The 14,477-nt window shown below is 37.4% G+C and overlaps 2 long non-coding RNA genes across 2 annotated transcripts in view; both read right to left on the bottom strand.

Moving 5' to 3' along the window:
• Nucleotides 1,350-1,697, bottom strand: LOC107618797. The gene is made up of 3 exons (XR_001615381.2): nt 1,639-1,697; nt 1,507-1,557; nt 1,350-1,432 (listed from the first exon to the last, which is right to left on the bottom strand). It is a non-coding gene; the product is annotated as an uncharacterized LOC107618797 (long non-coding RNA).
• Nucleotides 6,163-14,477, bottom strand: part of LOC107618801 — a 13,812-nt gene continuing 5,497 nt past the window's right edge. Inside the window, exon 3 of the long non-coding RNA XR_001615382.2 lies at nt 6,163-6,173. This is a non-coding gene — a long non-coding RNA (uncharacterized LOC107618801). The remainder of the gene's footprint in view (nt 6,174-14,477) is intronic.

Genomic DNA, 14,477 nt, shown 5'->3' with positions numbered 1-14,477 from the left:
GATTACATGTATAATAATTCTGCATTTTTATTTAAATGAGTTGAATATTATAAAATAAAAATAAATACATAATTATACTAAATAATTTTTTAAATAATAAAAATTATCTGTAGCCAAAATATATTTATAATAATGATCCAAAAGTACTAGAATGATATTAATTTTAAATATTCATACATCTCATATTAAAATAAGCATAGCCATATCAAAATAACTATGATATCACTTAGAATTTACTACTAATACTTTACAAAAATGTAACCCCTATCTCACTTGCAGGTATCACCTCTGGTCTTATTCGCTTCTCGAACTCATTGTCCGGAGGAGGTTCCTGTAAGCATGCAATTCATTGAGAAAAAATAACAACTTTTCGAGTAGCTAGCTATTAAGATATTGATCATACAGCTGCTTTTACAGGAGTGCTATTCTCTCCATCCTTCTTTGTGACTGGGTTAGATTTCTCTCCCTCGCTTTTTTGAGCTGCTTGGGCATCACTCCTTGTATCATTCTTTGCATCGGTACCATCTTTTCCTGTATCATCCTACCAAATCAATGAATACAAGTATGTAACCAATAATCCTGGATTATTCTTTGACCACTAGATGTAAATGAATCTTAGTCTCATTAGTCTTTGTATTATCCTTTCCACTAACTTTGCCTTCCAGGAATAGATTTAGCACCTGACACATGCTGCACGAATCTAATATCAGTGATGAGAAGGAAGAGCTTAAAGAACCATTGATCAGTAATAGCATACTTCTAAAGTGTGACTTAACTTTTAATTCATGTGATACACATATCATTGCAAGAAGTCAGAAGAAGAGATATGTGCTTCGTTTTATAGGGGAACAAAGTGAAACAGAACCAATAAACGAACAAAACTAGCAGTTAGCAGTTGAATAACTTTCTTTTTCCAACTAAGCATAAATCATCACCTTAGTCGCAGCTTCCAGGCTTACAAGGTCTAAGTGGAAGTCAAGCAGTCCAGGCGACCTATCAGCTAGAACCTAGAGCCAAAATAGCAAAATGGAAAGAAGGTAAGTGATCAAATGATATATTCCTTTAGTGCAATTGTTATTATACCTTGCAAAAATAGTGCATTAATGTCATCTTATTGTTAGAAGCACGAGTGATAATCCAATTATGGATCCTGCATAAATTAAATAAATAAATAGTAATCCATAAACTATAAGTTTACATTAGACAAGATCTAACAGAATCAAATTAAATTTTAACTGCTGAAAAATTAAGAAGGGCCTATGATTATCCAAACATAGAAAATTGAGAGAGCTAGAACGATGTCCCAGAGAATGATAAGGACATTAACATTTAAAAGAAAAAAGTACATACCCCTAGCTATTCTCTGATTTAATGTATTACCCAAAAAAAGAATTTTCTTCATGATCTCCTTCAGCTTGACAGACTTTCGGACCTATTCCCAAGAAAAAATGCAAGAGGTCAAAGAAATTCCAATAACACAGTTTGTTAGTTTCATGCACAATGTACCTCTTCACAAGCAGAGTTCACAGCGTTTAAACTCTTCTTAAATTCTGTAACCTACAAAAAGAAGAAAGCATAACTGAATCAAAAGTTCAAATCCACAAAACATATAGAAAACTATAGCAAGCACCACCATACCTGAGACAGAAATTGAATCTTGAAAGAAAATACTCTTAACTTTGACTCTACTCGTGGCACCTTCATCAGCTCTAAAAATTCATACACACACAATCTTCTGGTTTCTACCTGCATTAGCTCTACAAATTCACAGCACACACAAACCACAAATGGTGTTAGATATAATAAACTCTGTTTGAAGAGGCGAAAATTCGCACACTTGAGGCTAATAATATTCTCAAACAAAAAAGAAAACCCTAACGAAGCAAGAAGCAAAAACTCATAAAATTAGAAAGCCCAAAAAATAGAACCCCCAAAACCTTCAAAAATTCACAGAAGAAAAATCCAAACACAGAGAACAAGTGTGATAGAGGGTGAGACAAAGAGAGAGCGAATGAGATAAAAAGTGAGATGATGAGCGACAAAGAGCCTCATAAGATTTCCTATAATCAATTAACCATAAGCTAGTCCTATCATTTGCAATTAACAGAATGATGAAAAATGAACTAGAAACTGAAAGACGTGGGTAATGGAAGATGTTATTACCAGAAAAATGAACTAGAAGAGCAGAGAATTTCAAAGAATAGTGAAGCATCAACTCAAGTGAGAAGCATTACTAACAAAATAAGTGTTTATAGCCTGAAGAGAGAAATATATTACAATTAAGAGAATAGATGAGACTTGGAATCATTGAAGATGTGAAATAATTGAGTATAAGACTTATATACTAGTATGAAACAATGATTACTTATACATCTATGAAGCTACAATGGACCTAACAAGCAAGATGCAAAATCAGAAAGAAAATTCAAATGAAACAAGCAACATAAACTCGAAAAATTAGAAAGACAATACCGTAGTAAAAGAACTTTAACTCCTATCATGTACTATTCGTACAGTAAAATAAATAAGCCTGCTGACCGAATTAAATAAATAAGATACAATCATAATTAGTTTTGTATTTCAAAATTCAAAACAAAACTGAATACAATGCTATAAGGGAACCAGAGATACAGGGGAAATTTTACACATGTATCAGCACACTGCATTAGTGATGACAACATCAGGCACAGAAGCTAGCACCAGTTGGGGTTAAAGTACTGGTCCTGCTTCTCTAGCCTTTCTGCGTTCGTGCCTCATCCTGAAATACTCCCTCTTCCTTGCTCTATAACTGTTGGGATTCTCAGGTTGCACTTCTCGTGGGTAAACACTCACCTGAAGTAGAAGAAATCATAATAATTAAGCTTCAATTTGTACTCTATATAATTTTTCTAAGTAACATAATCAAGGTGTAAAAAGCTTCATTTAACCCTTTTTCCTGTCAGACCCAAATTTCTCAAATTTCACAACTTCATCAATCAAGGAAAAAATGGTATAGTCTTTGCCAAGTCCCACATTCTTTCCTGCATGAAACTAAAAGCATTGTCCAAAACAAAATCAAAACTTTGATCATCCTGTATGGTTTTTTTTTCTTCTTCAAAGTGATGGGATGCTACCCATTTTATATTACTCGTAAATTTCTAAATGCCAAAGACATGGTAATGTCAAATTTTTATATATAATCAAGCTTCAAAGTTTAAGGAAGCATGGTTTTGCAGTGGTAAGCAAGCTATAGCACTACCTATTCACTTTCGCACAAGTTGTCGCCCTCACATCAGGCTTCTCCCTAACCGCAAGAATCTCAAAGACTCTAAGAGCCTCATAGGATTCTTCTAAATTGATATTATCAAAGCATAAGATATTAATCATTGAATAGTACAATTTTCAAATATCTACATATTATGACATTCTTGAATTTCAGAACCCCAAATTAAAAAACCCTAAAATCGGAATCCTAAACTTCCCAAATTTCAGAACAAAATAAAAATCAATACATACCTTCTCGACGATGGTGAGCGCAGAGATGATGATGCGGAGCGTAGAGATGACGATGGTGAGTGCGCGGCAATGGTGACCGCAGAGACAACAAGAGTGAGAGGCAACGGTGAGCGCAGATTCGACAAGGTTGAGCGGCAACGATGAGCGCAGATTCGACGGGGTGACCGGCGATGGTGGGTGCAGAGACGACGAAGGTGCAACGACGAAGGTGAAGAGGATGTGGAGCGGCGGCAGTGGCGAGTGGGGAGCGAAGGTGAAGCGGCAGGGAGTGGAGAAGGGCGAAGGTGAAGAGGGGCGACGGTGAGTGGAAAAGGGCGAAGGTGGCCAAGGGGGGAAGGGGAAAAGGAAGTGGAGGACAGGAGGAGGGTGAAGGTTCTTCTCTGATGTGAAGTGGGTAGTGTATTTCGATGAAAAGGAAGAATAAACAAAAAAAATTACTAAGTGTTTGTTTATATTTGATTCTAGAGATATTAGGCAACATTTGTAAAGTGCACCCAAAACATCACAAATAGGTTACTCTTTAAAAATGCTGTCTTTGATGCAAAAAGTGTAGCCATAGATATTTAGATAAGGCTATGCTTTATAAGTGATTTTTTTAATATCTAAGGCTACACATTTTAAATGAAGCCACAACTGTGTATCCTATTCTCCTATAAAAAGGTAACATGGAGAAAAGCATAGCCTATTCATAGAATAGGTTCAAATGTAACCTAAAAAAAGTGTGGCTGAATGGGTGTTTTTCTTGTAGTGTTAAGAGATGTCCTTCTGATATACTCTCAGAATGGTCTATCCTAGGCATCTTCTATGATGGCTTGTCTAAGATGTCCAAAATATCATTGGACAGCTCTGTAGGTGGATCACTTCACTTGAAAAAAATGCTTGCAAAAGCAAGAGAACTCATTGAGATGGTTTCAAACAACCAATTCATGTATACCTCTGAGAGAAATTCTGTGAACAATGGGGTCCCTGAGAAGAAAGGAGTTCTTGAAATAGACACTCTGAATGCCATATTGGCTTAGAATAAGATCTTGACCCAGCAGGTCAATATGATCTCTCAGCATTTGACTGGAATGCAAGCTGCAACTGGCAGCAATCAAGAAGCTTCTTCTGAAATAGAAGCTTATGATCCTGACCAACCCATGATGGAGAAAGTGAGTTACATGGGAGAACCCTATGGAAACACCTGCAACTCCTCATGGAGGAATCATCCTAACCTATCATGGAAGGATCAACCGAAGCCTCAATAAAGCTTCAACAATAATCAAGGTGGAAGAACCCAGAACAGGTTCAAAAACAGACCATCATTCCCATTTTCTCAGGGGCATATGGAGACCCTTAAGCAGAGCCTTTCTGACTTAGTAACTATAGTCTCCAACCTCTCTAAGACCACTCATAGTTTCATAACTGAAACAAGATTCTGTATTAGAAATTTAGAGGTACAAGTTGGTCAACTGAGCAAGAGAATTCCTGAGACTCCTCCTGACACTCTTCCTAGTAACACTGAAGTGAATTGAAGAGAGAAATTTTGCGTGGTCTAGAAATTTGTAGATAAGTCCTCGTTGCAGGTATAGCTTCTAAACTAACAAAAGTCCTTTCTTACAAACGTTTTGGTTGTCACAAGTAACAAACCCCTTAAAAATTGATAACCGAAGTATTCAAACCTCGGGTCGTCTTCTCAAGGAATTGTAGGGAGGTATGTTCTTATTATTGGTTATGAGTTTTGTAAATTGGGGGTTTTGAAAGTAAGGAACAAGTAAAATAAATAAATAGCTATAAAATAAACTCTTGGCAAGATATGAAAACTGGAATTCCTATCCTAATTATCCTTATCAATGGTGATGATAATTGGGTTTTAATCCCACTTAGTTAACCTTTACTAAAGCAAAGGAAGGTCAAGTGCACTAATTAGTTTGATTCTCAAGTCCTAGCCAATTCCTAAGAAAGGACTAGAGTTATTGGAATCCAATTCAATTAGCAAAAATAACAATTATCAATCATGATGAGTTTGATAACTCAAGAGTCTCCAATTGATCAATTAAAACCAAGGATATAAAAAAGCTAAATAAAAATCATAAACTGAAATACTTCAATTGCATTAATAAGAGAAAATCAATCTAACATAGAAACTTCATAAGCTAATTTGGCAACAAAAGTAATTAAAGGAAAGCCTTAAAACATCTGAAAGCAAAAGAGAAATATAAAGTAAAAGGAATATTGAACCTGATGGATAGTTGAAATCCTAAATAGAAATAATAAGAAATCCTAATCCTAAAACCTAAGAGAGAAGAGAGAACCTCTCTCTAAAAACTACATCTAATTCATGAAAAGTGAATTATTGAAGGCCTCCCTATGAATGGATGCATTCCCCCACTTTATAGCCTCTAATCTGTGTATTCTGGGTCGTCTTCTCAAGGAATTACAGGGAAGTATGTTCTTATTATTGGTTATGAAGATTGTAAATTGGGGATTTTAGAAGTAAGGAGGGAATATGTTATATTACAAGTAAAATAAAATAATAATAATAAAATCTCTTGGCAAGGTATAAGAACTGGAAGTCCTATCCTGGTTATCCTTATCAATTCTGATGAGAATGGATTTTTCTCCCACTTTGTTAACCTCTAACTATGAAGGTAAGTTAAGTGGATGAATTAATTCTGATTCCTCAAGTCCTAGTCTTTCTTTAGAGTTAGTGGAACTCGAATTAATTCTTGAAGAATTCCAATTTTTAATCAACAATGAGTTTGATAACTCAAGCGTCACCAATTAATTAACCAAAGCCAAAAGGGAAAATATCTAAATTAAATTAAAAGCATTTATAAATGAAACAAAGCAAAATTAAATCTGAAAATACCTCAAATTTCATTCACAAAAGAACTTAAATCTGACATGGACATTCATAAATTAAAGTGGAAAAATAAATAAAAGAAACATTGAACCTGGGATTGAGAGTCACTCCTAAAACTAAGAGAAGTCCTAAATCCTAATCCTAAGAGAGAGGAGAGAACCTCTCTCTCTAAAAATTACATCTACTCCTAAAATTGTGAATATGAAAGCCCCCTCATGAATGGATCCATTTCTCCACTTTATAGCCTCTAATCTGTGTTTTCTGGGCCGCAAACTGGGTCGGAAACAGCCCAGAATTCGCTGGTTGCGAATTCAAACACGCTGAATTTTCGTCATTGCGACGCGGCCGCATGGGTCACGCGGTCGCGTCACCTAGCGTCAGGGCAACTATGACATATTATATATCAAATCGAAGCCCCGGACGTTAGCTTTTGAACGCAACTAGAACCGCATCGTTTGGACCTCTGTAGCTAAAGTTATAGCCGTTTGAGTGTGAAGAGGTCAGGCTGGACAGCTTAGCGGTTTCTCCAACTTCTTGTATTCCTTCCACTTTTGCATGCTTCCTTTCTATCCTCTGAGCCATTCTTGCCCTGTAATCTCTGAAATCACTTAACACACATATCAAGGAATCTAATGGTGATAAGAGAGGATTAATATTAGCAATATAAAGGCCAAAGAAGCATGTTTTCAATCATAGCACATAATTAAGAAGACAAATGTAAAACCATGCAAATAGTATGAATAAGTGGGCAAAGAGTTGATAAAATCCACTCAATTAAGCACAAGATAAACCATGAAATAGTGGTTTATCAGGCCTCCCCAGGATGATGGGAGTGTTAGGGTCTTCCTCCATATCCAGGATGACAAAATCGGCTGGGAGAAGTAATTTTCCCATTTTTACCAGCACATTCTCTACAACTCCAAGTGCTTGCTGAATGGACTTGTCAGGCATTTGAAGAAGTATTCGTGTAGATTTTAGCTCGAGAATTTGGAGTTTCTTCATTAGAGACAAAGGCATCAAGTTTATTCTTGCACCAAGATCATAGAATGACTTCTCAATTGTTATGTTTCCTATGGTGCAAGGTATATAAAAACTCCCAGGATCATATTTCTTCTCTGGCAACTCTCTTTGGAGAATAATACTACATTCCATTGTCATCTCAACAATTTGTCCTTCTTTTAGGGACTTTTTCTTTGTCAGCACTTCCTTCATAAATTTGGCATACACTGGCATCTGTTCAAGTGCTTCTAAGAAAGGAATATTGATGCTAAGTGTCTTGAATATGTCTAGGAACTTTGAGTATTGCTTATCCTCGTTTTCTTTTTTGAACCTCTAAGGGTATGGAAGTTTGGGGACATATGGCTTCACCCCTTCCTTCTTCTTTTGTAGCTGTGGCTCAAAGATGTTCTTGTCTCTCTTTGAGCTTTTTGCATTCTTGGTCTTTCTATCCTTTTCTCTTCTCTCTTCTGTCTCATCTGGTGGAACTTCTCTGTTGTGTTCTTCCTGATTGATGGCTTCTTTCTCCCCGGTTTTCTCACTTCCCACTATGATTGCTTTGCACTCCTCCCACTTTGTAGCTTTTTCTTTGTCCCTTGGGTGGTCTTGAGTGGCACTAGGGGATGCATTTGATTGCTTCTCACCCATCTCTACAATTCGTTTAGCCATTTGTTCCATATGCCTCTCAAGATTTCTGATTGAAGCTTCTTGGTTTTTTATTGAAGCTTCTTGGTTTTTACTTGTTATGGCTTGATCTTTCTGTGCTGCTTCCTGATCTTGTCTTGCCATCTCTTGATTTTTCATGAGTTTCTCCATCATTATCTCTAGACAAGAGATTCTTTGGGAGTCTGAATTTGGTTGTGGTTGTGTAAAATGAGATGGTTGTTGCTGGAAGTTGTTTGAACTATTTGCGGGGTTATTTTGTGGGTGAAATATGGATGTGAAAGGTTGATGATGGTTGTTTTGGTTAGTGACTGAGTTATTGGGTGGATAATAGCTGGAATTGGGATAGTTGCTTTGGGGTTTTCTGTATGGGTTGTGGTTAGTGTTTTGCTGGTCGTGGTTTGTGTAAGTTGTGTTTTTTGAGTTGTTTTGGTTTGAATTTTTCTACCACGTTTGCTGGCTGTGGTTGTGGTTATCTCCCCATCCGAGATTTGGATGGTTCTTCTAGGATGGATTGTAGGTGTCACCATAAACTTTATTTTGGCCTGAGCCTTTGTTGTGCACATATTGAGGTTGTTCCTGCTGTTGATCTTCTTGGTTTTCTTCATTTTGCCCCCATATGGTTGATGGTTGGCTTGTATTCACTGCTGCAACTTGCAAGCTATCAATCCTTTTAGCCATCTGCTCAAATTGTTGTTGAATTTGCTGCTGCATTATCTTGTTTTAAGCTAGGATTGTGTCCACTCCTTCCAATTCTAGCACTCCTTTCCTTTGTAATGGTTGGCATTGTCTTTGATGAGCAAAGAAGTATTGATTGTTTGCCACCATATCAATGAGGTTTTGAGCCTCCTCTGCTGTCTTCATCAGTTGCAAAGAGCCTCCTGCTTAATGATCTAGTGCTTCCTGAGCCTTCAGAGTCAACCCTTCATAGAAATTTTGAAGGACGTCCCATTCATTAAACATTTCAGGGGAACATTTTCTAATCAGGGCCTTGTACCTCTCCCATGCCTCATAGAGAGATTCTGCATCCATCTGTGTGAAGGTTTGCACCTCAGTCTTGAGCCTGATAATCCTTTGAGGTGGGTAGAACTTGGCCAAGAATTTATTCACTAGATCCTCCCAGCTAGTGATGCTTCCTTGTGGAGAGGTTTCAAGCCATTGAGCAGCATTGTCCCTCAATAAAAATGGGAATAGTAGTAATTTATATGTTTCTGAATGCACACCATTGGACTTCACTGTGTCACAGATCCTCAAGAAAGTAGATAAATGCTGATTTGGATCTTCTAGAGAGCTTCCTCCATAGGAGCAGTTGTTTTGTACCAAAGTGATGAGTTGTGGCCTCAATTCAAAGTTGTTTGCATTGACATTTGGGGTAAGGATCCTACTCCCACAATGTCTTGGATTAGCAAACGTATATGAAGCCAAAACTCTCCTCTAGGGTTGACCATTGTAGTTGGCCACTCCCACTGGTGGATTTGTTAGATTTTCCTCCATTTTTTGGTTCTCTTCTCAACCTCCAAAGTGTTTCAGGATCAAAAGGTGTGGATTCATCGCTTCTTCCACCTGACATAAACACAGAACCAGGAACTAGAATTAAACACTCTATTGCTAGAGTGAAGTTAGTATTAGCTTAAGCAAAAATTCAAACAGTTAGTATGCATAGTAAAAAGAAAAAGAAAAAGTGTTTAATCTAGACCACCACGTTACTTAATCATTGTTAATCTAGATCAATTCCCAGCAACGGAGCCAAAAACTTGATGGGTTGGAACCGGAATTCCAACACCTAAACTCACTGGCAAGTGTACCAGGTCACATTAAGTAGTAATTACTCATATGAGTGAGGTCGATCCCACAGAGATTGAAGGATTGAGCAATTTTAGCTAGGTGGTTGATTTAGTTAAGCAAACAGTTGATGATTTGATTGAATTGTAACCAATAGAAGCTAAATTACATGAAACTAAAAGAGAGAGAGGGAATTGACAGTAAATTAAAAAGCAGAAGAAGTAAAATAGCTGAATCTTAAATTGCAAGAAATGTAAATGACTGAAACTTAAATTGCAAGAAATGTAAACAGCTGAAGTTTAGAGTGCAAGAAATATAAATTGTTTGAATAATAAAGGGGTGTGGGATGCTGGGATTCAGAATTTAACAACAAAAAGCAAAGAAGATGAAATAAGTGCAGTAGATCTAAATAGAATTGGAAAAGTTGCAGTGAAGAACCAAACAGAAAGTAGATTCAACTTAATTGTAAGAGCTAGGAAAGAAATTCAAGATCTCAGAGGCTCAATGAGACTAGAAAACAAGTCTAGATCTCAATTTCTTTCTTGATCCAACAGAGAACAATTTGTAGAAAAAAAGAAAATGAAAACAGTAAAAGAAATTCAGATCCACTTCTTGGAACACTTGAGAAGAGAGGTAAAAGATGATTCTCAAACTTAGAATCAATGAAGCTCTTCAATCTCAATTCAAATTCTAAGAGTAGATAGCAAATGTAGCAGAAGAAATGAAAACGAAGACAGTGAGCTAGATCCAATTCACAATTTCTTAGAATTATACAGAAGAGAACAAAGATGAATTGCAGATCAAGGATTGAAACAGAATTCCTTCAATCTCTATCCACAATTCAAAAACAGAAAGCCAGAAATGCAAAAGTGAGAACAAGGAGGAGAGAACTCAGCTCTCAATCCCAATTCCCCAATTCAAAGCACAAAATCAAAATGAAAAAACAAAAGGTAAGCAAAAGGTCCTCTCTAGATCAAACTAAGTCCTATTTATACACTTTCTATTTTTGATCTTCAGGATTTGGAGTGGGCTTTTCATTTGGTGAAGAATTGGATCCAAAGTGGCAATTGAATTAAAATTGGATCCATGGTGCACCTCCAGGGGAGCGTTCAATTAACTAAACTAACTGAGCGCTCATTTTGCTTGATCCTTGGCTCATTTTGGTTCGTGCCTTGCTCCAGGTTAGCGTTCAGTTACTTAAGGTAACTGAGCACCCATGCTTGTGTCAAGGCTATTTTGTCACGTGCCAAACTCCCTTGTGTAGCGCTCATAGCATTAAGTTAACTTTGTTAACTTAGTGCCCCCTTGCTTGCATGGGTTTCTAACTTCGATCCTTGCTGAGAGAAATTGTGGAGCCAATTTTCCCTTATGCCTAGCAATACAAGGTAGTGCTCAGTTAAGTAAGGTAACTGAGCACCCTTGCCCTACTTAGGTAGTGCCTTTTGCTTGTGAAGAAGCTCCAAGTTCGACTCTTGGTGGATGCAATTCGGTGCCCAATTTCTTGCATGTGAAATAGCGCTCCTTCCTTGCAAGAGAGGAGCTCCCTTGTTCGAGTCCTAATGGATGCACTTTGGTGCCAATTTCCTTGGCAAAGTGGAGTAGCGCTTCCCTTGGTTCCATCAGGTGCTTGGTTCGAAACTTGGCTCCCCCATTTTGGTACAATACACTTCGATTTTCTTTCATGGGGAGCCCGATAAAGTTAACTTTGTTAACTGAGCGCCCATGCTTTCTTTGTTTCTTGTAGTGCTCAGTTAAGTAAGATAACTTAATGCCATGCTTCCTTTGGTCATTTGGTACTTCCACTGGCCTTGCTTGGTTTGGTGCTAGGCTAGCGCTCAGTTAAGTGGGTTCACTAAGCACTATACCCCTTGCCTCCTTGGTTGATGCACCACGCTTTTGTTTCCTTAGGTCACGCTTTTCCAAAGCATGGCCTAAGGTCCAAAGCGTGCTTTAACTTCAAAAGCATGCCAAAAATTCCTTCTTCAACCATTTCTTCACCTACAAGTAATCAAAACAACCGATCAAAGCATCACCAAATTCACAAGGTTCATAAATCATTCAAAAACCAACTAATTCTATCTTAAACCCATGCAAAACCACTCCAAATTACTTACTTCTAATGCAAGAAAGTGCATAAAACCTAATGAAACAAGTGAAAAATGCTTGAAAAGCTAGAATAAGATGACTTGTCATCATGTGCGTGTCAATTGCAACCTTGGCACTTCACACGTACGCGTCAAGGACGTGCACGCGTGGATAGGGAAATCGACGTAAATGGGTGTTCGAACAGAGAGTTGTGATGGTCTAGGGCTAGAACTGTGCTAGAGGCACCAATTTAGCCACGCGTATGCGTCCCTGACGTGTACGTGTCGGTTTCACTATGTGACTATCCACGTGTGCGCGTGCTTGACGCGCACACGTCATATGTAATTTTGGCCCCCAGCCCAGACTGAACAGAGAGTTGTGTGTGCGCAGGGCTGGTCTTGCGTGATTGGCACAACTACTGTCACGTGTACGCGTCCCAGACGCGTACGCGTCGCTTTAAACTTGTGCGACCCACGCGTACGCGTGCCGTACGCGTACGCGTTGCATGCGTCGCATGGTTAAACCAGTACGCCGCCCATAATTCACTTATTCCCTCCCCCAATCCTAATTCTCTTTCCATCCTAATTCTTCCTTCTTTCTTCTTCCTTCTTCCTTCCTTACTCCTTCTTACTATCTACTACTTTCTTCTTCCCTTTTTCATCTTCTCCCTCAGGTTTCTTTTCTTCCTCTCCTCTACTCTTTCATTCTTCTTTCATTATTGCATATTAATAATTTATCTTTCTTCTCAATTTTTATTAGCTTAGTTATTTGTGGTTTATTTTGCATTATTTTTCCATGCATTTATTTATGTTGGTGTTGGAGCTTTATTTGGGTAGTACCTCATTATAATTAAGCTTGTGGATCTTATGAGGAGTAATTTGACAATTGACATTTACATTTGGCTCTCATACATTTGGATTCATTATTTTCATTCATATTTTAACTTGCACGCCAAGTGTTTGTGGAAAAGCTCTTATGGCATTTTGAATCATATTTTCTTTTACTCTTTTACTTGAATGCTTCTTTTTCACAACACTTGCATTCCGCATGTATTGGGATTATCATTCACACTTGTCATCATCTAAGTGCTCTTTAATTTGGTACATTTAATTATTGATGCTTAAATTATGCTTCTGATGCCTATTACTTGCATGCTTTTACCCTCTTGCATCTAATTATTATGAATTGCCTTCTTGCTCTTAATTGATGTCTTACCTACATGTTGTAGCTACCATGTATTTAAGCTTTTATATTTTCTTTGGTATTCATTATCACTTGGAATTTTTCCCCTCCGGTTTTTAGTTATATATATTTAACAGTCTTCCTCTTTCTTTCTTCCTTAGGAATGGGTACCAAGAAAGGAAAAGAGAAGGCCATTGACAAGACACCAGCAAGAAGTAGAACCAAGAGAACACCGGCTAAGGCACCACCATCACTTTAATTCCATTCGATGCCTTGATATGTTTGTTAAGTGATTTCAGGTTTAGAAGGAAAAGATTGGATTGAAGGAATGAAGAAAAAGCATGTAAAAATGGAGAACTGATGAAGAAAAAGCACTCAATCGATCATAACTTGAGCTACAGAGGTCCAAATGAGGCGGTTTTAGTTGTGTTGGAAAGCTAACATCTGGGAATTCAAAATGATATAAAATTTGCCATAGTTGCCTGGCGTCCAGAGATACGTACGCGTGTATCACGCACACACATTGTAGGATCAGCGTGGGTCCATTTTAGCAACTCGTGGCCAATGATTTCTGAAGCATTTTGGGCCAAATCCAACTCATTTCTGATGCTATTGAACCCAAGGATTGAAAGGGAATGAACCAAATAGCCATAGTTTGAGTTTTCATGATGTTTTAGGGTAGAATTCTAGAGAGAGAAGCTCTCTCCTCTCTCAAGATTTAGGATAGAAATTAGGGTAAAGTTAGGTTAATCTCTCTCAAAGTTATCTTTCAATTCATATTTTGATTCCAATTCTCTTTATATTTTAGTGTTCTATTGTCTTAATCTTCTTAGTTTCTCTTGTTAATTTCTTGTTATTACATCTTTGTTCTTCTAGTTTTACTTGTCACTTCTTATTTTGCTCTCTTTTATGTTGATGAACCATTGTTGGATCTTAATTTCTTCTAATGCAATTTTATGTTTCCATGTCTCTTTTATGTTTATCTTCATTGCTATTGTTGAATTCTTGCTTATGATAGTTATGGGTTTCATTAATTCTAGCATTTTGTGATGTTTACTTTTATTGCACTCTAGGTTTTTGATAAAATGTTTACACTATTTTTTGAGTAGCTTTCTTTACTCTTGGCCTAGGCTAAGGGAATTAAGTGACCTTGAGTCATTGGGTCTCATTGAATTGGTGATTTGAGAACCCTTAGTGGTCAATTTGATAACCATTGACTCTAGCCTACCACTAAGTTAATTAGTAGCTAGGTTAGGACTTATGGATTGATGTTGATCAAGCTATTTGACGTACCTCAAGCTTAGGAGTAGACATTACGTACTTAAAGCTTTTGGAGGTAGACTTAATGAGCTCGGTTTCTTCGTAATTGTCAATATATGGTTTGTAGCCAAGGATGGTGATCTCAATTACCTATGTCTAGCCAAGAGTT

The sequence above is a fragment of the Arachis ipaensis genome, chromosome B01, assembly GCF_000816755.2.
Source record: "Arachis ipaensis cultivar K30076 chromosome B01, Araip1.1, whole genome shotgun sequence".
In the NCBI taxonomy this organism is placed as follows: Eukaryota; Viridiplantae; Streptophyta; class Magnoliopsida; order Fabales; family Fabaceae; genus Arachis; species Arachis ipaensis.
The sequence above is the reverse complement of the archived record's forward strand: the minus strand, read 5'-3'. Positions and strand labels throughout refer to the sequence as shown.